A 22281-nucleotide genomic window follows, 5' to 3' on the forward strand; every position below is an offset into this window, starting at 1 on the left:
ACTGACGACATTTAACTTGGAGAAAGGAAAGTGTAGTGGTAAGGGGAACAGAGGGGTAGAATACTTTCTTCCAATAGAAGTTATTAAATTGAAAGATTCTTGAGGGTTGGCCCTCCTTTTGTCTTTCTTTGTATCCTTTGTACTTCACACATAATAGGTGCTTACTTAAACCCTGGGTGATATTCAATAATTGAAAAGTACGACACAAGTGCTTAATAAATACTGGTTGATATCCAATAATTGAAAGACCCTCTTTGAGGGGAAGAGGAAAGATTTATTTTCTGTCCTCAGCTCCTACTCTACTGCCTTAATAAATAAGTTTTGCTGAACTGAGTTAAATTTTGCCATATTCCCATAAGTATACCCAAAACCAATAGGAAACGTTCAAACAGATATAGACTGGAATTCTATATAAAGGAGCATTTTTACATTAGACATAGCATATCTTGAACTTTACTCATCATCTCCACCAAACGTCTGCCACTCTTATAGCTCAAAATTATCTTAGACTTTCCTTGCCCTCATCCCTAATATCTAACAAATTTCCAAGGCAACTTAACTCCACCTTTACAATATCTCATATCTATCCCTTTCTCCTCCCTGGCACTGATACCACTCATGGCCAGACCTTAGTTATCTCTCACCAGGGCTACTCCAATACCTTCTTAACTGAACTTCCTGTCATCATTCTTTCTCCTTCCCAACCTACCCATTGTACATTTGTCAAAATTATCTTCATAATATACCATTTTGACTATATCTTCTCATTTTTGTTTGTTTTTGCTTGGGACACTTGATTTCTCAATTGTAGGGAGCTCCCAGGTGAGGAAAGTCCCTCCACTAAAGCAGACTAGCATCTTCTCTACAACTTCTAAATCTAGAGAACTGAGTGGAGCCCTGAGAAGTTAAGTGATTTGCCCAGGATCACATAACAACTATGTATCAGAGATAAGGCTGAATTTATATAGTCTTGACTCTGAAGCCAGCTTGCCATCCATTGAACCACACTGCCCCATTAGCTGATTCATAGCCTTGCTTATAAACCTTTTTTTTAACCCAGACCTATGATTTTTTCAGTGTACAGAAAGAAGAAAGGAAACAAAAATTTTAATTACCTCCTATGTGCCAGACACTATGCTAAGAGTTTTACAGATATTGTCTCATATCATTTTCACAAAATCCCAATAATAGGTTGGTCTTATTATTTTCTCTATTTTACATTTGAGGAAACTGAGGTAGGTAGAGCTTACATGACATGTTCATCATCCCACTAATAAGCTAATAAGCATTTGAGTTCAAATTTTAATTCAGATATTTCTGACCACAGGCCTAGCACTCTATTCATTGGGTCACTCAGCTGCTTTTAGGGAAAGGAGCTTCCCATTAGGAAACTACCTTTTACCTATGCAGATAGACAGCCCATCTCCAACTTATAGTCTTAGAGATTTGTTTCTAGCTACATCAGAATATGCAGAGCAGATGAGCTTACATTATTAAGAGTTAAAATCAATGAATACTTATAATCTTTTTTAACAAACATCTCATTTGATCTCCATAACAATCTTAGGAGGTATTTAGGACAATTATTATCTTCATTTTATAAATGAGGGAATTGAGGTATACATAGGTTAAATGACTTCCACAAAGGTTACCCAGAGAGCTAGGACTGCAACTCAATTCTTTTGCCTCATAATCCAGTGTTCTTTCCACCACACCACCCTGTTTCATGCTACCTGCTTGCACAATGCTTTTCAACCAACACAGTTCAGCAATCTGGTTTACCACCTAGAGTTCATGGAACTGAGCTGTTGTCAGAATATTTGGACTATGGCATATGAAACCATCTTATGTGGAACAGAACGGTCACTGTGGCAGAGGTCTAAGATGAGAAACCAGGCCATACTCTCATTCAGCCTTATTGGACCATTCAAGTTTCATACAAATGTCAATGACTATTTTGTAGGAAAAAAATGAATTTATTTACATAAAATCACTTATAAGTCTATTAATGAATAATCTTTAAAAAAGAAAAGCAATTGTGATTAAACCCTGCATACTCATGGTTGTCTTACAACCTAAAATTGCCAATTTTCAAATTTCTTTTATGTAAAATCAAGCTAAGGTCAACCTGAAAACAAATGAGAATTTACTTGAAATCAAGATGATTTTATCAAGAGACCAATTATCTCATGAAATTTATTGTTGTTGTTTAGTCATATCAGTCATATTCAACTATCTGTGACCCCATTTGAGGTTGTCTTGGCAAAGATACTTGAATGGTTTGCCATTTCCTTCTCTAGCTCAATTGACAAATGAGGAAATTGAGTCAATCAGTGTTAAGTGACTTGCTCAGGGTCACCCAGCTAGTAAGTGTGTGAGGCCAGAATTGAATTCAGGAAGATGAGTCTTCCTGATTTCAGGCCTGACAACTCTATCTACTGTGCCACCTAGTAGTGATGCAAAAATTTATTTTTTTATTTTTTTAACTTTGGATAAGTGTCTCAACATCAAATACTATTAAGTGTTGGGGTAAAATTTTCCCAAATTGAATTTCTATTGGATAATACTCCTACTCAATCTCAAAGTGAAATGGATATGTGAAAAATGGAAATGAAAGAAAGAATCATTTTTCAAAGGCAATAATTCTCTCTAAAACCAAGACTGACTCTTGAATATTTTACATTCAGAAAGAATAGATCACTTTAGTTTATGGGATAATTCAAATATAAAGGTGTAAATAAACAGAGAGAAAAGTGTTTCTGTTGTTGTTGTTGTTGTTGTTGTTGTTGTTTATAATGGACTCAATCTAAACAGTGCTGGACTAAATCTGATTACTATTAGGAAGCATCAGTTAATATGATAGACTATTAGAGCTGAAATGGACTTTACAGATCAACCAAACTAACTCACTCACTTTATGTAAGAGGAAACTGAGGCCTAGAGAAGTTAAAAACCTTACCTAAGAATACTCTAGTTAATGGCTAATCTAGAGAATCATTTTATAGAGGTACTGGGAAATGCTTAGCATCTCATTCATAGATAGAGTTGTCAGTGATATACTAACTCAATGACTGGCTCAAGGACCCAAATATTAGAAGGGTATTCTGGAAAGGGCTTTGGATTTAGACCGAGGAGACCTGACTTTGAATCCTAGCCCTGCCTGGAGAAATATGAGCAAGTTACTTCAATTCCCTATGACTGAACTTCATCTTTTGTAAAATAAGGGGGCTTTTTAAGGTCCTGCCCATTTCCTACTCAATTTCCAGTGAAATCACTGAGGGAAATCTGTAGCACACCTCCAAAATCTTGAAGTACTTCTGGGAGAAAAAAAAAGAAAAAAGGGAAGAGAAAGGAAAAGGAAAAGGAAAAGGGAAAGGTAAGGGAATCTCATTTATCTGCAGGAAAAAAAAAACTGTGCTTTTTTATGTATGACCAATAGCATCAAATATATATATATATATATATATATATATATATATATATACACACATATATACATATATATACACACACACACATAATCATCAACATACATGTTTTCTTCCTCACATTGTAATTCCTTTAAGTATTTCAAAAGGAAGATAAAATCCAACTTCTGTGACATGAGCTAAGATAAAATATTATCTTTTTCTGTTGTTGGCATGGCCATATTTGAGATCCTTATAACACAAACGGAAAATAAATCACTATTTCAAGGGCCAAAGTCAGAGATGTCTGTTCCCCAATCCCTACAGTTATAGATAGAAAGGATACTTTAAAACATTTTTTGCTACTTTTAACAATGAATAACAGTTGAAACAAAACATCAGATCAAAACAGTCTTCAAGGTATTTTATAGTGTGCTGAGGAAATAGCACGTTCTGGGGGCAATTTAATTCGAACAACACTAAGTACAGTAGACTAATTTTTGAGAGTCTGATTTTAAAAGAGAGGAGCTGAGGAAATTAGGAAGAGATGATGCAGTATTTAATTCAGAAATATTTATTGTGATGGAGAGAATGAATGTGTGTAATACATTTGTTTAAAACTGTTATATGAATATCTACTCTTTATGGAACCCTGTGTTCAGTGCTGGCAGAGAGACAAAGAGAAATAAGGCAGAGTCCCTGGCCCCAAGAAGTTTACAATCAAGTAATCTGGTAATACAAAAGACACATATACACATATCTATAATTTGAGTGTGGAGTAAGACAAGGACATGAGGGAGGACTGGGGAATGTTGAGGGATCAGAAGACAGAAAAAAATCACAGTCATGATGGAAATTAAGAATGGGGAAGACTATAGAAGAGTTCACAAAAAGGGGACAGCCTAAAATTTCCATAAACAGAAATGAGATGGGCATTCCTAGCATACAGACCAGCTACATTATGTTATTCTAGAGACTTTTTTTGGGGGGGAGAGGGGGCTCTGCAAAGTTATATTTGTTGAAGTGGAATGCTAAATGTGTAATACATGAATCAAGAAGCATTTATTAATTGCTTACTATGTACAAAGCACAGTAGGAAATAAGTTGGCTCTCAAATTTTTGGGAACCCATCAGAGGAAAATATAATAGTGTTAGCATTTGATATCTTTTATTAACTCAGTGAATGCCTTCTTGCTCTTATAAGGGCCAGATAAGCCCAGCCCAAAGAATCTCAGCTACATGCACACAGTCTTTCTTTCATGGAATCATCGAGGCATAATCACAAAATATTAGAGTTGGAATAGACAGTAACAAACATCTAGTCGGGGAAATATTAAAGCAAGAAGGCAAGCTGTGAAACCAGACCTGTGATGACTAATTAAGTGAATCTGAAAGTTTGTTCAAGAACTATCAAACTGACATCACTCACAAGTCCTTTCACTGTAAAGGGATGAAAATAAGTTTGTACTTTTAAGTTAAATAAACTTCACAGTGAAGGAGCAGTCAGCTTACAAATCACTCTATCTTATTTCCTACTCAGTTACTTAATACTCACTCCCATAATCCATTTACATTGATTTCTACTACATCAACTCACTATCTATTCCAACACAGCTAAGAACTCAAATGAACTCCTGTGCCAATCCCTGGGGAGATAATTTTGCTCAGCACAAAACACATAAATAAACATACACATAAATAAATATCTACTTAAGAAAATGGGTCAAAATAGAGCTTTTCCTATATTTATGACTTAGCTTTAATAGGTATGTTTCCTACTCATTCAGAACTTCTTTGAAACTAACCAATCAAAAAAAAAACCTAAATTTCTACATCCAGAAATGTATGATTTAATTATAAATAGCTATGTCTCTAACACCACAGGAGAAACAAATGATCCCAGCAAATTCAGCATATGAAGATGTGCCTCATTTAAGATGTGAGCTTTTGCTAAATTGTTTTATTGTATAGCAATATCAGGAATGGTGTGAAACCAATAGTTATTTACTATTACAATCAAATTCCATATTCCCCAAGTATTTACCAAGGATCTAACAACTGTTCTCTTTGAAAATTAAATTATTCTTCAAAATCTCTTGAAACAATGGCCAATAAGAGGATTAGAAAATAAGATGATTAGCCTGACAACAGTCTCCCTTATATTTCCAACTGTATTTCTTTTATTTAGCTAGTCCCTTCCTCCTGAGTCTGAAATTATGCTGTTTTTATATGAAAACGTGCTGGAAAATCTCTCCCAAATCAAGGCTTCAGGGAAAACCACCAGTATTTATTTTATACCTAGACTCCAGCTGTGCCTCTCCTCAACCAATCTAAAGTTACATGATTCCCAAACTTTCTGGTGAACTCCAAGGTGGTAATCGGATGTTGAAGGTAAAGGGATCCACAGACTAGAAAGATGTTAATCCTGACAAACTGCCTGAGCATTAGCCTGAACCACAGCTAGATTGAATTCTGTCTCTCCTGAGAGGGCCAGCCAGACTGGTGGTAACAAAACGTCTGTTCATGGTGCCCTGGAAAGCAGATGGGCCACGGGCAGCAAGTTAGAGAAGAGCTTTACTGCCCTCTAGTGTTCAGAAATGTGATCTTCCCTAAAGGAATACAGAATCTGAGTAGGTGCAATGTGCTTGATACCATGTCAAAATCATAGTAGAAAGCTGTCCAATTATATCTCTCAAGCATCTGGTGCTCCCTATTCTTTCAAACAACAGATTTTGGCAATACCTAGAACAGGGACATTTAGGGAATGTCCCATCTTTCAAGTTCATTTTCTCAACTATCTTTAGTTTAATTTAAAAAAAATAATAAAAGACCTGTAGGTTGAAAATAAATTAATAAATATATTCACAAAATTTATTCTTGTCTTTACCTCACCCTAATTCATTAAAATTTCAAAGATTAAAATTTTATCTTGGAAAATATCCTCTAAAAATAATTCATTATTAACTTTGAATCATTTCTTTTCCCCAAAGTTGATCTTCATAACACAAAAGGCAATTTCATCAGAGAGGAAAAAGACAAAAATTATAAGGCTGTTTGATTCCTTAAATAACTGATCCAACCAATCCATTTATATATACCTCTTGGATTTACCAGGAAAACATTTTTTGCATCATAAAGGAACTCAGAAAAGTTGACAAGTTAGACACAAAGCTTTGTTAAGTAACATCAATCCCCATGTAGGATTTATATAAAGAAATACTGGGCCTCTGAGAAAATGTGTCAAGGAGAAAGAAGAAATGTAAAATAAAATTTAGTTAATGAAACAAACCAAAAACTTTTGAATCATCTGCTTAACCCAAACATGATAAAACTGATTTGTTTCCAGGTAGATAGAAGATACTTTATAACAGAGAGGAACATTGGAATTACATGTGAATCCTCAACTTTCCAGGTCATATGAATTCAAAACCAAGGCACAATTTGCTTATCTGTAAAATGAGGGAGCTGGCCTATATGATCTCTATGGTCTCTCGAAAGCACTATCACTGTCTGAGTTTCTGAAGCTAAGAAGAGTTTGCACAAAAGTATGTCTTGTTAACGCTGCTTAGGTGTTGTGGAAAACAGAATATAGATGCCAAAATCTCTGTTGGTTATGTCAGCGATCCTGAAATGGGGGTCTTTGCAAGATAGTGATGTAATTGGCCCCAGTATCTGAGCAATGTTATGAAGGTAAAGACATTTGTTATTTGAAGGGTATGAAATTGTTTTGCATTCCTCAAAATAACTGGAGCATGTACCCTCCTTAAAGAAACAACAACAACATTAACAAAAAGATAGAAGAGAGAGTTGCAGATTTTTTTTATCGTCTCATTTTATAAAATCTGAATTTACAATAGAATTTAGTTTTCAAAAATAGAGATATATCTGAAGTTCTGATAAGAAGGCTGAATATAATTCAACTTATCAAATACAATCAAGATATTTGGCTACTTCAATTGAATCTGAAAACATCTGTTCTATCACTAAAGCAATAAGAATCTTGTTGATTCAACTATCTCCATTTTGAGTTCCAAGGAAATAATCCTTTATTTCTTTCAACCTTTCTCTCCATTTTTTCCCCAGTCCCAAAATCTTTCACTTTTAAAATGCAGTTCTACAAATGACCACTATCCACAAATAAAATGAATGGATACATGCAAATACATATTTTTGCATATACATATATATATATATACACATATATCAGGCTGCAGGGTTATCTCATAAATAAATACATTCATCTTTGTGCTTTAAAAGCACAAGATCCTGATAATTCATACTGGAGCAAAGTTTAAATGGCTCCAAATGTGGCTCATAGTGTGTATTCTAACCACATTCCTTTGTGTTATGCTCCATTTCACTTTTAAATACAAGGTCAATATTCCAGGGCAAAAAAATCGGAGCTCTTCAGCGTCAGATCAGAAATCATCCCTGCTGTGCTTGGGTAAATCATTGTCCTGGAGAATTCCACTTGATGACAACTCTATGTCTTTGTTTTGTAACTTTTCTCCCTTTGTTCTCTGGGCAGCTCCCTGCATACACTTATAAGTACGTTGACAACTTCTATTTTCTTAGTGTTTAGACTCTCAAATGTTCTGGAAAATGGTTCCTGGGTTCCTAGAATGAAGGTCAGAGCCTTTCCCTTACCCCTCCTTGGAATATTGTATTTTTTTTTCTTTATAATGGCTTGTGGTCTAACATTCTAAAATGTGCTGATGCGGTGCTGTGGAATTGTGGCTCACAATCACACATCTGCATTTCCATTCCCCTAGAAAGCCAGGGACTCTCACCATCACTGAGGGGGGTTGGCAACCACAATATTAAAGGAATGGATCTACCCTTACTTCGGATTAATCATCACAGGATCTTTATAATTAAACACAAAATTTAAAAAAGAAAACTAGTAAACACTAATAAGACTTACAGAAGAAATGGAAGGAGAAAAGATTTTAGTCTTCCGTGCAAGATTTCTCTTTTTGGGGGGAGGAGGTTTGGAATCGGGGTTCTTCCTCTGGTCAAAATCTCTCTCCTCCATAAGGGTTCATGAACAATTGCTCCTCCATTAGCTATGGCTTGTCTCCATTCAACAATTTCATTATTAAATAATTAAAAGCCGGGATTTCTTAATAGCAGCGTAATGGTCCGTGAAATTCCTATTGCATCATCAGCGCAAATCAGCAGGGAGAAACTCCTTGCTTCCCCCTACTCGCCCACCCCATGGTCTTCCAGCACTCAGGAATGTTTCACGGAAAGGAGTAAAGGAGAAAAAGGAACCCTGATTACTAAAACCGGACTTGCTGAATAAAAGAAGATCCTGGCAGTGGGTGTGAGATCACCGAGAATGCCTCACCTCTCAGCAATTTCTTCCTCTGTGAAATGGGAACGTTAATACTTGCACTACTTAGCTCACTGACTTTGGGAGGAAGGCACTTGGTAAACCTAAAAGCACTGTAGAAATGCGAGGTATTGTTACTGTTGCTGTTTTGTTATTATTATCATCATCATCGTTATGCCCACTTTCTGGCGGACACTTTTGTCAATATAAATGATCTTCTCTGGGTAGGTAAATGTTTTGCATAGTCACAACAATGTTTTGTTTTGTTTTGTTTTTCTAAGGAACAGAGGGCACTTAGAATGAGGAGTTTGTTTCATAGATGCCAACTGGCTCATCCTAGCTCCGTCTTCGCCAACTTCATATTGTAGAGGTTTAAGCACTAAATGGGCAAATGTGGCCAAGGGAAAGCCGTTGTATGTGAATGCTGGGCTGCCCTTTCTGCTCCTGAAGAACCGTGCGGGGAGAGATGGCTCTGGTCTAAAAGTTAATGGTGTGAATGCCCAGAGAGAGCCGATGACTGTCTCCTGCGGGTCCCCTCCACAAGCCGATAGGATCGAGGGGCGGGAAGGGACCCAAGGGAAACAAAATAAGGATTCCTGCCACCCTGCACCCTGGCTGTACTGCTGCAATATCTTGACACATAACGGAACAATTAAAGTGCCTGAGAATGTCCTCCTTCCCCCTCCCTTTCCCCTCCCCCTCCCATCCCCGTCTCCTGCAGGAGCTGCCCTCCCATTGCCCAGATCTTCCATTCCCATCCCGTTTTCCATAATCAGGAAGGGGATTGTAACCCTCTCTGGGTAGAGCTGATTGGGGGAAAAGGGGCGTGAGGGAGAAATGGGGGAGCTGCGAGATTTTCAGCCCTGTTTTTGGAAAATTAAAGCAGCTCGCATTTCACGAACCTCCGGAGAAAGATTTCTCCTTAGGAGTGTATTTTTTTTTTCGGGGGTGGGGGGAAGTGGTGGCGGGAAGGGAGACTTGTTTCCAGATGTGTACCAGCAACGTTCCAGGAAAAACCCTTAGAGGTTCCGACCTGCGGAGCCCCGAATAGTCCCTTCAGACAAAAGCTCCCCTCTTCCCCAGCCCCTTAGATCGGTTTGTATTTTCTCTGAGCAGGGAGTCGGGACCACTAGAACCTCTGGGTCCCTAGAAGGGCACGCTGCACCCCCGCCCCCAACACACACAATCCACTTACCCACAAAAATCTCTCTGAGCCACTGCCGCTTAAGGAACCCCAGTTTTGAAGTGGTGAGAAGGTGAGAGTGAATCATCACTAGAGCCCACATCTGGCAACCCCCACCAAGAGCCCCCAACCAGAGTGGTTGCGAGGAGCCCGCATCTGGCCAGGCGGGAGAGAAAATCCGCTAGCTGCTTTTCTCAACCTACCCCCCCCCCTTTTTTGGCCATTAGAGCGCCTATCCACTTTGGCTAAACACCAAACACGGCAGCGGCGGCAGATTTCCTATTCCCCCCCAAAAAGAAACACACACACACACACACACACACACACACACACACCCTCAAACCCCAAAAGGGGGGAGTAGACAGCTGGCCTCATTCACTTCCCCCCACTTACACAAATACATTAATAAAAACTGAGGAGGGGGGGCTGCGACTGCAGCTCCCCATTTACCTTGGGGTCCTCCAGGGCTGGCTCAGTGCTGTCACCCCCAGAACAGAGCAAGGAGACAAGTCCCATTCACAACTAGACAGCGGGCAGACACAACTGCATCTCAGCTTTGGTACACTCCACTCCGCTGAAGGCGCCGCTGAATGAGCCGCTGAGCTAGTGGCAGGAATTAGAAACCAGGGGGGAGGTGGCGGGGAGGGCGGGAGGGTGGGGAGGGGGGGAGGGAAAGAGAGAGAGCGAGAGAGAGCGAAAGAGTGAGACAGGCTAAGGAAAGGATGGGGGGGTGGAGGAAAGGAGTAACGGCAAGAGTAGAGGCAGAGAGACTGGCTTCCCTTTGGCCTCTGGGAGGGGTGGGAGGGAAGAGAAGGGCTGCTCGTTTTCCCCCAAGGCCTGACCCAGTAGCGCTTTCCAGCTGTGCAAACCCCTGGGTTCCCCCACCCACCCCCCCCCTCCCGCCCTGGATCACTCTGCTCAGGGTCTGCCTGGACTAGGGAATCAAACTGAATGACTGAAGTTGGGCTCCAGAGACGCTCAGCCAATCAGCGGCGGGAAAGTGGCCAGGGACGGGGAGGGGCTGGAAGCCCCCCGTGACCTCCCCCCTTTCCCGCTGTCCTCTCGGGTCACCCCATAACCACTCCAGCAAAGGCACCGCGGGCTACTAGCTCCCCCCGGGTCAGGATAACATTAGGCATGGGGGAAACGGGGTGGGGGGGAGGTTGGCATTAAGAGAAGCAGCTTTCTGGGACCTGGGAGGGAGATGGAGGATGGGGAGCAGGCATTGCCCCTCTACTCCACACTCGGGTGCCAGACCGTGCTTGGGACGAAAGCGGGGGTGTTGTCGCTTCACCTGTTGTCTCTCGCCGCTCCATTCCCCACCCCCCACACCCCACCTCACCCTGTCTCAGCACCAGGCTGCGGCAGGCACAACGGGGGGCACGAGCGCTGGAACTACAGGGACCTGGCCGGGGAACAGAGGGCTGGGTCCTTGGTCCCTGCGGGGCGTCCTTAGCCATGTTGTACATCTCTCCGTGCCAGGCTCAGCCAACCTCCTTCTGTGGCCCTCGGGATCAGCTAGGGGAAACCCTACTGCAGGGTCAGAGTTGAGGGTGGTCAGAGTTGAGGGTGGGGAATCATGCAAGCCCCGGGCTGCTGCTGGGGGATCTTGGCAACAAGGTAAAGGGGAGTGGGGGCGGGAGGAGAGGGGAGAGTCCCTAGAGAGGCCCTCGGCTCTGGGTTGGAGTAGATCTGAGCCGGAGCCTGAGTGGGGAGGTTGGAAGTAGGGAGTTGAGCTGGACTTCTGTACACCACCCTAGAGACCCAAAAGACAAGAGAGGGCGACCGGAGAGGGAGCAGAACGCGGGCCTTTAACTAGCACCACCAGCTTCCTCTTGTCACCAAAACCTGGCCCTGAGAATGGGGGTGGCCGGCGACATCCTCTCCTATCTCGACCACCTAGAATTCTATTGGAGGGGAGGAGAAGATGGCACATTGAGGCGGGGTTGGGGGGATGAGAGGAGTAGGAGGTAGGAGGAGAGAGGGAGATGGGAAAGGAGGAAGAGGAAGGAACAGAAAGAGGATGATGAGAAGGATTGAAAAGTAACAGAAAAACAGAGGGAAAGAATGGAAGAGAAAGAGATGGAAGGGGGGGAGGAGGTGAGAAGGAGTAGAGAAGAAGGAAGAAAAATAAAGATTTTGAGAGAGCTCTATGAAGGGAGGCAGGTGAAGGAAGATAAGGAGAGAGGCTCAGAGGATGGGGAGGGGGGCAAGCAGGGGTTTGATGGTAGTGGGCACCACTCTAGGTCTACAGAGCATCAGCAAATGAAACTGAGCAGTCCATGCTTAGAGACTGATGTGACTGGGAATGGGGTTTGAAACCAGGATCCCTCACCCACCCCCCAGGGCCCTGTCTAGCTCACCCAGGCACCCAGAGCTGCCGGTATCTCCCAAACACTTGGAACGATTCTCTTGTTTGGAAACTGAGAAATAATGGGAGGAAAAAACTGCCCGCTTCCCATTCCCCGGTCCCCCTCCCTCAATTAAAGATCCATGCGCTCCAATGTAAGATTTTACGTTTGGCTAGCTTGGACTGTGGTCCATCGACTTTTCCTGGGTAAAATGAAAAGTGACAGTTTGGAGGCAGCGGAGAAACCCATCCCTCATCCGACCCTCCTCCCACCTCCCATGCCCCTCCTAGCTGAAGCCTGGCAGCTGGTGAGGGGAGTTCAGTCTGTCCCGGGGATTGGAAAGGGAACCCCAGCCTAGGGTTTACTGGCTCAGAAACTCCCTCTTTTCTCTTCCTCCCTCCCTTCTGACTCTCGAGGAGGATCTAGACATTTACCGGAGATGCACCAGGTTTGGGGTCCTGCAGGGCAGCGGCTTCTACACGTTGCCCAGCCGGGCACCAGGGGCCAGATCTCTCTCTGCTCTGCCCAAAAGACGAAGCGTTTATTTACTTAGTGGGCCGTATGGACTTTAAACATGCCAAGCCCCAGGGAAAGCAGGGCTGCTTTCTCTTCTGCAGCTGTCACAGGAGTCTTTGCTAGCATTCACAGGCATTGACCACAAAGCCCCAAATCCACTCTCTTAGGTAGTCACAACTCATCAAACATTTCCTGAGCCATTCTGCTGTGCAAGGCCCTAGGCTGGCCTCTGAGGATACAGATGGAGGAGGGGCAGGGGAGATACATAGTCCCTGCCCTCAAGCAGCTTATAGTCTGGATCAGTCTTGGAACAGGAGTTGTTTGTTGGATAAATGATGGGAGGTAAGGTTCAGTAGTTGTAAGGGAAAGATCCAGAAAATTTGAGGAGAGTAAAGGATCAAAGAAGGCTAGAGGCATCAGGGAATGCTATATGGAGGAGCTCATTCCTAAGTTGGGCCTGAAAGGAAAGATTTCAAAGGAGATAGTATTTTCAAGTCACAGAGGATGGAAGATGGTTTGTAGCAATTACAGGGGAGGAATGATAGCTCTAGAACTGAAGGGGACCTTGGAGGTCACGTAGTCCAACCTCCTCATTTTACAAATGAGGAAACTGAGGCCCAGAGGAGTTGTGACTTACCCAAGGATACCAGCAGAGCTAGCATTTGAATGGAAGTTCTCAGGCTATCAATGCATTGTTCTTTTCAGCTAGACACATTGCCTCTGGAGAATATTATGAAATAAAGCTATAAAAATAATTCATAAGATTTAGAACTGGAAGAAACCTAAAGGTCGAACTGGTGAAACCAATTCATTTTAAAGTTGAGGAATCTGAGGCCAAGGGATGTGGAGAGACACGCCCAACAACAGGGCTGCCATAGGTGGCAGAGGGAAAAAACACCAACACCCCCATCCTCTGCACATCCCAACCTAGCACTCATTAAATAATGAGTTGGAGATGAATTGTGGACTACCATGCCCACCGCTACCCTGTGAGGCTAAAGTGTTTGCATTTGTCTAATAAACAAAAGGAAGTCACTGAAAGTTCTTAAGATGGGCAAACACATCACCATAAGGCAAATTCTTCTCTACATATAGCAAACCCCCCTTAGCACATTGATTTTGTTTGCTGGAAGTAGCTCAGTTAAATCAAGATGTAGGGGAGTGGGGAATGGGGAATGGGGAAAGTTCTGGGAAATTTCTCTCCACCTTGGACCTCTTTTAAATCACAACTTATCCTTTTAAATGGAAGTTACAAAATAGACATGAAAATGTCAATTTTCTTTCTGATGAACTGAGGTCAATTGTTTTTACTTTTATGTTAAGAGTTTTGTTTTTCTAGTCCTTTCCCTTAGACATAAGGAAAATCAGAAGGCATTTTCAATTTAATTGATCATACACAAAGGCAGAGGGGATATTCCATAGTTAAGAAGCCCATTGATCTATAATGAAAGGTTTTGTTCTTTGAATATGAGGAGCGTAATAACTAATGAGTGTGATGTGTAGAGAAGCTTGGTTTTGACCTTATTCTCTGAGTTAAGCCCTTAAAGAGCATAAATCAATCAGATGATGCATACATCTCATACTTCAGTGAAGTACAGTATACTTTATAAAGGTTATGAGCATTGAATTTACAGTCATAGTTCTTTTAGAAATATAGTTAAGTTCTTGTAGAACTTATAGTTAGGAGCTCTGATTCATGCCATTTCAAAAACACCTTCATTTGGAAGTGGCATCAAATGGTTATTGTGTCAGTTACTATGCTAAGAGATGCAGATAGAAATAGAAGAAAAAGAGATGATTGCTGTCCTCAAGAAACTTACATATGATGGGGAAAGTCAGTGCACAAAAGGTATCTAAGAAGAAGAGATGGATGGGGCAGGGTATCCACATAGGGGAATGATTTCAATTTCCTAAAAGTTGGAAGCAAAGCCAAGAGGGGAATGCAGATTGTCACACAACATGGGTTGACTGCCACTTAATATCACTGGGTCTGGGCAAGCCACATAACCAGTCTAAATGGATGATCAAGTACTATAATTCTATAAATAAGGAGAGTTCCACTTGGAGGAATTGGTGCTTCAACTATGCTTTGGAAAAAGATATGGCTTCTAAGAGATGAAGATGAGTAATATGTATATTCTAAAGACAGAGTTCTCCCTGTGCTGAGAGGTGAGACTGAGTGGAACAGATCCTAGAAAGTCTAATAAAAGGGGGTGGGGGGTAAAATTAATGTAGGTTATATAAAGCAGTACCCAGAGAAGAGTTCCAGCCAGAGCTGGGGGCCTAGCCTGTATTACAGTTAGTGATGGAGGATGATTTCTGGTTTCTAAGTATATTCACAGCCAGGAGCAGAGAGGACAGTGGAGTTCATGGACGATAACTTTTTCAACAGAACTCACTTAGAGTAGAAGGACTTCTGCCTGAGATCATGACCAATGCATTTGACGTTGTAAGAAGAAAATAAGAAACTGTTCCATGTGAGCCAGGAACAGAAGACATTGTTCATAGATGATCACTGAGAGACACCAGACATATGTCACTTCCTCTATATGCCACGGATGTAGGAATTTGACCACTAGGTTTCAGAGTGGCTAGAGTGTCTAGTGTGGCATCAGGATTACCTAAATTTGAATTCAGTCTCAGATAATAACTGTGTGACACCAGGCAAGTTATTTAACCATTCTGTGCCTCAGTTTCCTCAAATGAAAAATGGGAATACTAATAGCAACTACTTCATAGGATTGTTATGAAGATTAAATGAGTTGATATGTAAAGAATTTTGCAATCCTTAAAGTTGAACATAAATAATAGTGATTTGTATTTTTATTATTATCATTGCTATTGTTGCTACTATTGTTATTATTGTTATTGTCTGCAGATCAGAGTCACAGAAGAATGAACACCTAGCCTGGACTGTGGTGATGAGAAATAAGAGGAAGAAAGAATAGTTAAGACAAGAAGACAGAGGTCATAGAGAGCAATGATTCTCCTAATCCAGCTTGCTACCAGCTACCAGCACGGCCCTTTCAGAAGTCGATGGTTCTAACCTTGATCTGGACTCCAAAAGACCAACAATCACTACCAGCAACAACAAAGTGACTCGTTCTGGGACTTGGAAAAACGAAAAGCTTGAGTACTGTATTCCAAGCCACCACTGGATTATCTTTGAAATTCTCAGTGGAAAAGATTGCCTCCTAATCCCTTTTCCTAATCCAAAGGAACCCTTTGCTTTTCTTTGACCTACTGTGCTGATAATGCCCCCTCTCTTTTCTTTTCAATGAAAAGGAGCACATGATTTCAATGCTTCTTCTCAGGAGAGCCTACAGAGAGCTGGTCCCTTTGGAGTCTGTTTCTCCTTTCAGGTTGTTCCTGCACAATCACATACCAGAATGTGGCATTTGGAAATACAATGAAGCATGTAAAGGAACTAGCCATTACTCTTAGAGTTAATGTAAAGAGATGCAGACAAATGGATGGGGAAGTTGGAGGAAGTAGACGTTGTAGAAGAATCCCAGTTTTGGAATTAGCAGGTCTGGGTTCAGGACAGCGCAGTGGCACAGCAGATAGAGTGCCAGGCATGGGGTCAGGAAGATTCATCTTCCTGAGTTCAAATCTGGCCTCAGATACTTATTAGCTATGTGACTCTGAGCAGTCACTAAACTCTGTTTACCTCAGTTTCTTCATTTGTAAAATGAGCCAGAGAAGGAAATGGCAAACTACTCTAATATCTTTGCCAAGAAAATCTCAAAATGGGGTCATGTAGAGTCAAATAACACTTAAAACAACTGAATGACAAAAAGACTAGGTTCAAGACCCAGCTCTGACAATTGCTAGCTATGCTTGAACACAGACAATTACCTAAGCTTCCTCTGTCTCTATTTATTCATCACTAAAATCGGGTTAATGATAGACTACCTATCTCAAGGAGTTGTTATGAGGAAAGTGTTTTGTCAACTTGAGGGCACTAGAAAAACATACATGGCCTCCAGAAGACGGTCTTCATTTGGTAAAGAATCTTCGAGAATTGATGAGTGTTTCATATTGCAGTGGGACTGAAGACCTCCGGGTGGGTCCCTTCCAACCCTGAGAGTAAATGATTCAGGTAACACTCAATGGTAGAGATGTTTAGAAAAGCGTGTTCAAAAGGATAATCAAAAGACTCCAGTCCATCAGGAAAAGATAAAATTAGCTTCCATTTAGCAAGTTCTATTTTGGCGGCTTGCTGGCAATGTCTCGTAAGAGTTAAAGCAAGTTAATTCCCCCCTTTCATTTTTCTAAGTGATTAATTCCTGTGAATTATAGTTAGGCACTCTGGTTCGTGACATTTCAAACACACCTACACATATGCACAGCACAAAGTGCACGTTTCATAAGAATTTTTGTGACTATGTTAGGCTCTGTATTAGAAATCCACATGGAACACTTTTGTGGCCTACTGTGTGGTTACAGCTTAAATGGAAAATTCTGACGGCTTAACTTACAAAGATTCAATTCAGAAAGGCAGCCAAAAGTTTGGGTGCTCATCATAACTTTGTCTCACCTTTCTCTAACCCTGCTCTGCTCCTAGCTGTTATGTGGATATCCTTAAATGTCTCTCTATTGCCTCTGCTCAATAGCTCCTTCTTCCATCACTCCCCCATCTAGTCCCCACACAATGATGTCCAAATGAACCTTTTGCTTTTCTTTGACCTGCTGTGCAACTGGCTAATAATGCCCTATCCTTTTTCTTTTCAATGTCAAGGAACACAGATGATTTTAATGCTGCTTCTCTGGGGATCCTGAAGATAGGTGGTCCCTTTGGAGTCCATTCCTTCATTCCTTGGAGTCCATCACCTCCTCCATCAATGCCCTCCAACCACAATCACAGATTCTCAGAAATGGAAGGCATCTTTGAAGCCAGAGGTCTGCTTCAACCGTGGTTGAATAAGAATTCCCTCTGTAAAATGGAAGTTTAGGGTGGCACCAAGATGGTGGAGAAAAGGCCAGAACTTGCCTGAGCTCTTCCAAATCCCCCTCCAAACAACTTTAAGTCATGCCTCAAAACAAATTCTGGATGGGCAGAACCAACAAAAACATGGGGTAAAACAATTTTCAAGCCCAAGATAACTTAGAGAGAAATCAGGAAAAGTCTGTCTCACTTCGGTACAAGGGAAGCACAGCTCAGCCCTGGTTGTATCCAGGCAAGCCAGCTGGAGGCCCCTAGCCCCAGCACAGAGCAGCAACAAAGGCCCGCTGGCCCTGGCCCAAAAGACCAGCAGCTACATAGGCCAGCTGTGAGGTCTCCAGCTCCTACAACAAGTGGATGGCCAGCCCTGGCAGGCCCAGTGACCACAGCACAGCAGGCAAGCCATCAGGCCTGGAGGCCCTGGCACAACAAGTGAGCTGCCAGGCCTAGAGGCTCTAGTGCAGCAGGCCAGGGGCCAGGCCCCTGGCTCCCAATTCAGGAAGCTTGGGATAGTGCCCCCCTGTGTCCCAGGAGTGGAACTCAAATTTAAAACTCATGAAAAACTCTGGAAAATAATTAAAAAACAAAAACAAACAAACAAAAAAGCCTGGCCATAGAAAGCTACTATGGGACAGGGAAGATCATAACACAAACTCAGAACAGGACAACAATGTCAAAATGCCTACATGTGAAGCTTCAAAGAGAAATATAAACTGGTCTCAGAGACAAGAAGAACTCCTGGGAAACCTCAGAAAGGATTTTAAAAATCAAATAAGAGAGGTAGAAGGAAAACTGGGAAAGAAATGAGAGTTATGTAAGAAAATCATGAAAAAAAGAGTCAACAGTTTGGTAAAGGAAGCACAAAAAAAAATGGAGAAAGATGGACAAAAATCCATTGAAGAAAATAACTCCTTAAAAAGTAGAATTGGCCAAATGGGAAAAGAGGTACAAAAACTAACTGATGAAAATAATTTCTTAAAAATCAGAATTGGGCAAGTGGAAGCTAATAACTCCACGAGACATCAAGAATTGATCAAAACAAAATAAAAAGAATGAAAAAAAAGAAATAGAAGAAAATGTGAAATATCTCATTGGAAAAAAACAAAACAAAACAAAAACAACTGACCTGGGAAATAGATACGGGGAAAATGATTTAAGAATTATTGGACTAGCAGAAAGTCATGATTAAAAACAAAAACAAACAAAAATAAAAACAAACAAAAAAACCAAAAAACAAAAAGAACCTGGACAATATCTTTTGATGAAATTATCAAGGAAAACTGCCCTGATATCCCAGAACCAGAGGATAAAATAGTAAGTGAAAGAATATACCAATCACCTTCTGAAGACATCTCAAAATGAAAACTCTCAGGAATTTCATAGCCAAATTCCAGAAGTCTCAGGTCAGGGAAAAAAAATACTGCAAGCAGACAGAAAAAAACAATTCAGTTATCTCAGAGTCAGGATTATACAGGATCTAGCAGCTTTCACATAAAAGATAGCTGAGCTCGGAACACAATATTCCAAAAGTCAAAGAAGCTTGGATTACAACCAAGAATCAATTACCCAGCAAAACTGACCATATTTCTTCAGGGGCAAAATGAACATTCAATGGAATAGAGGAATTTCAAACATTCCTAATGAAAAGACCAGAGCTAACAGAAAATTTAACTTTCAAATACAAGACTCAAGAGAAACATCTAAAGGTAAACAGGAAAGAGAAAACATAAATTATTCAATAAGGTTAAAATGTTTGCATTCCCCTACAGGAAGATAATACTTTTAACTCTTAAGAACTATCACTATTTGGGCAGTTCAAAGAAGTATACATAGACTGAGGGTATGAGTATAAGTTCACTTTAATGAGATGATATAAAAAAATAAAAGATGGGGAAGAAAATTGCACTAGGAAGAGAGGGAAGGGAAGGTAGAATGAGGTAAATTATCTCACATGAAGAGGTGTAAAAAATTTATTACAGTGGAGGTACAGAAGGGAAGAGGATGAGCGTTGCTTGAACCTTATTCTTACAGTATTCGGATCAAAGAGGGAATAACATACACACTCAGCTGCATGTAGAAATCTGTCTTACATTATAGAGAAGTAAGAGGGAAGAGGGGAAAGAAAAGGGTGACTGATAGAAGGGAGGGGAGATTGAAGGAGGCAATGATCAGAAGCAAAATGCTGGGAGGAGGGAGAAAGAGAAAGAGAAAGAGACAGAGAGACAGAGACAGAGAGAGACAAAGACAGAGAGAAACAGATGCAGAGAAATTATAAACAGGGGAAAATAAGATGGAGGGAAACACAGTTACTAATCATAAATGTCAATGGGATAAATTCACCCATACAATGGAAAGTGATAGCAGAATGGATTAAAAACCAGAATCTTGCAATATGTTGTTTGCAATAAAAAACATTTGAAGCCAAGAGACAGATACAGTAAATGTAAAAGGTTAGAGCAGAATACATTATATCCCAGATGAAGTTTAAAAAAAAGCAGAAGTAGCCCTCATGATCTCAGACAAAGCAAAAGCAAAAAGAGATCTAATTAAAAGAGATAAGGAAGAGGTACCATAGAGAATAAAGTATTATCAATACAAAACATAGATGCATCAAATAGTATAGCATCTAAATTTCTCAGGAAGTTAAATGAGTTATATGAGGAAATAGTAATGTGGTACTAGTAGATGAACCTCAACTTTCCCTTCTCAGAAATAGATAAATCTAACCACAAAAAAATAAATTAAAATGACAATTCTGTCTAAATTAATTTACTTATTCAGTGCTATACCAATCAAACTACCAAAGATATTTTATAGAGCTAGAAAAAATAAGAAAATTCATCTGGAAGAACAAAAGGTCAAGAATATCAAGGGAATTAATGAAAACAAATGTGAAGGAAGGTGGCCTAGCCTTGCCACATCTCAAACTCTATTATAAAGTGGTAATCATCAAACCTATCTGTTACTAAGAAATAGAGTGGTGGATCAGTGGAATAGATTAGGTAGAAAAGACTCAGTAGTAAGTGACCATAGCAATCTACTATTTGATAAACTCAAAGATCCCAGCTTTAGGGACAAGAATTCACCATTTGACAAAAACTACTGGGAAAACTGGAAAATAGCATGTCAGAAATAAAACCACTTCTTATACCCTATACCAAAATAAGATTCAAAGGATACATGATTTAAACATAAAGGGTGATACCAAGTGAATTAGGAGAGCAAGAAATTATTTATCTGTCAGATCTATGGAGAAGGGAGGAATTTAAAAGCAAATAAGAGACAAAGAGCATAAGACATGAAATGGACAATTTGTATATATATATATGTATACATATATATGTATGAGACAGAGAAAGAGAGAGACAGAGAGAGACAGAGAGAGGGAGAGAGAGAGAACTGAGTCAAATGTATAAGAATAGAAATCATTACCCAATTGATAAATGGCAAAGGATATTAACCAGGCTGTTTCCAGATGAAGAAATCCAAGCTATCTATTCTCACATTAAAAAAAAATTCTAAATCATTATTGATTATCAAAATGCAAATTAAAACTACTGTGAGGTACCAAATCATACCTATCAAATTGGCTAATATGACAGAGAAGGAAAATAATGTTGGAGGGGATGTGAGAAAATTGAGATACTAATGCTATTGGCCATGCACTGTGCTAAGTTCTGGGGATACAAAGAAAGGCCAAAACAGTCTCTGCCATCAAGGAGCTTACAGTCTAATGGGGGATTGGGGGGAGGGGAGAACATGTAAACAACAGGATTATTTGCAAATAATCTTCAGAAAGAAGACCTTAATGGTAAGGATGATGGAGAAAGGCTTCTTACAGAATTTGTGACCTTGCCTAAATCTTGAAGGAAACCAGGGAAGCCAGGAGGCACAGGTGAAGCAAACTAGTCAATAATGCTAAAAGCAATAGTTCTTTATGAGAGGGTATATTTACCTAGCACACAGGCAAACAATTAACTAGGGGAGATCTGTGATTAGAAGGACAAAGGAAAAGGAAGCCTTGAGAAATCTGAATCAGAGTCACTTCATGAAACAAAGATGTAAGTGGATTTCCTGAGGTGGCAGAATTCATCTGGGACTTGGATTAGGTGGGGGTTGAGGTCTTGAGTGATATGATCTTGAAGCTGTAGCATGAAGAGTAAATATATTGATGTGAGAGTCTCCCCCTTTAGACCATAGATTCTTAATTTGGGGTAGATTCATTGCTTTCCAAGGGAGGATTCATGAACTTGGATGGGAAAAACCTAGATTTTTATTTTCACTAACCTCTAACTGAAATTTAGCATTCTCTTTAAGTACTATATTTATACTTTTATTATTTTTTATAAGAGTCTATAAACTTCAATGGACTGCCCAAAGGGTCCATCACACACACACACAGACACACACACACACACACACACACACAGAGTTAAGAAGTGAGATGTTCATTATAGTAATAGACTAATTGATTGACATATCCTTTCCAGCAATGCTAGTGTTAATATAACTACTGTCATCACAGGTAGAGCTGAAGAGAAGAG

At 40.5% G+C, this 22281-nt stretch overlaps 1 protein-coding gene across 1 annotated transcript in view; it reads right to left on the minus strand.

Annotated features, from left to right (window-relative positions):
• Positions 1-10500, minus strand: part of LOC114027949 (cadherin-11) — a 210847-nt gene extending 200347 nt beyond the window's left edge. Inside the window, exon 1 of the mRNA XM_027842096.1 lies at positions 10376-10500. The gene's annotated coding sequence lies outside the window, so the exon portion shown is untranslated. The remainder of the gene's footprint in view (positions 1-10375) is intronic.
• Positions 10501-22281: the final 11781 nt, after the last annotated feature.

The sequence above is a fragment of the Vombatus ursinus genome, unplaced genomic scaffold, assembly GCF_900497805.2.
Source record: "Vombatus ursinus unplaced genomic scaffold, bare-nosed wombat genome assembly UNPS02014864.1, whole genome shotgun sequence".
Taxonomy (NCBI): Eukaryota; Metazoa; Chordata; class Mammalia; order Diprotodontia; family Vombatidae; genus Vombatus; species Vombatus ursinus.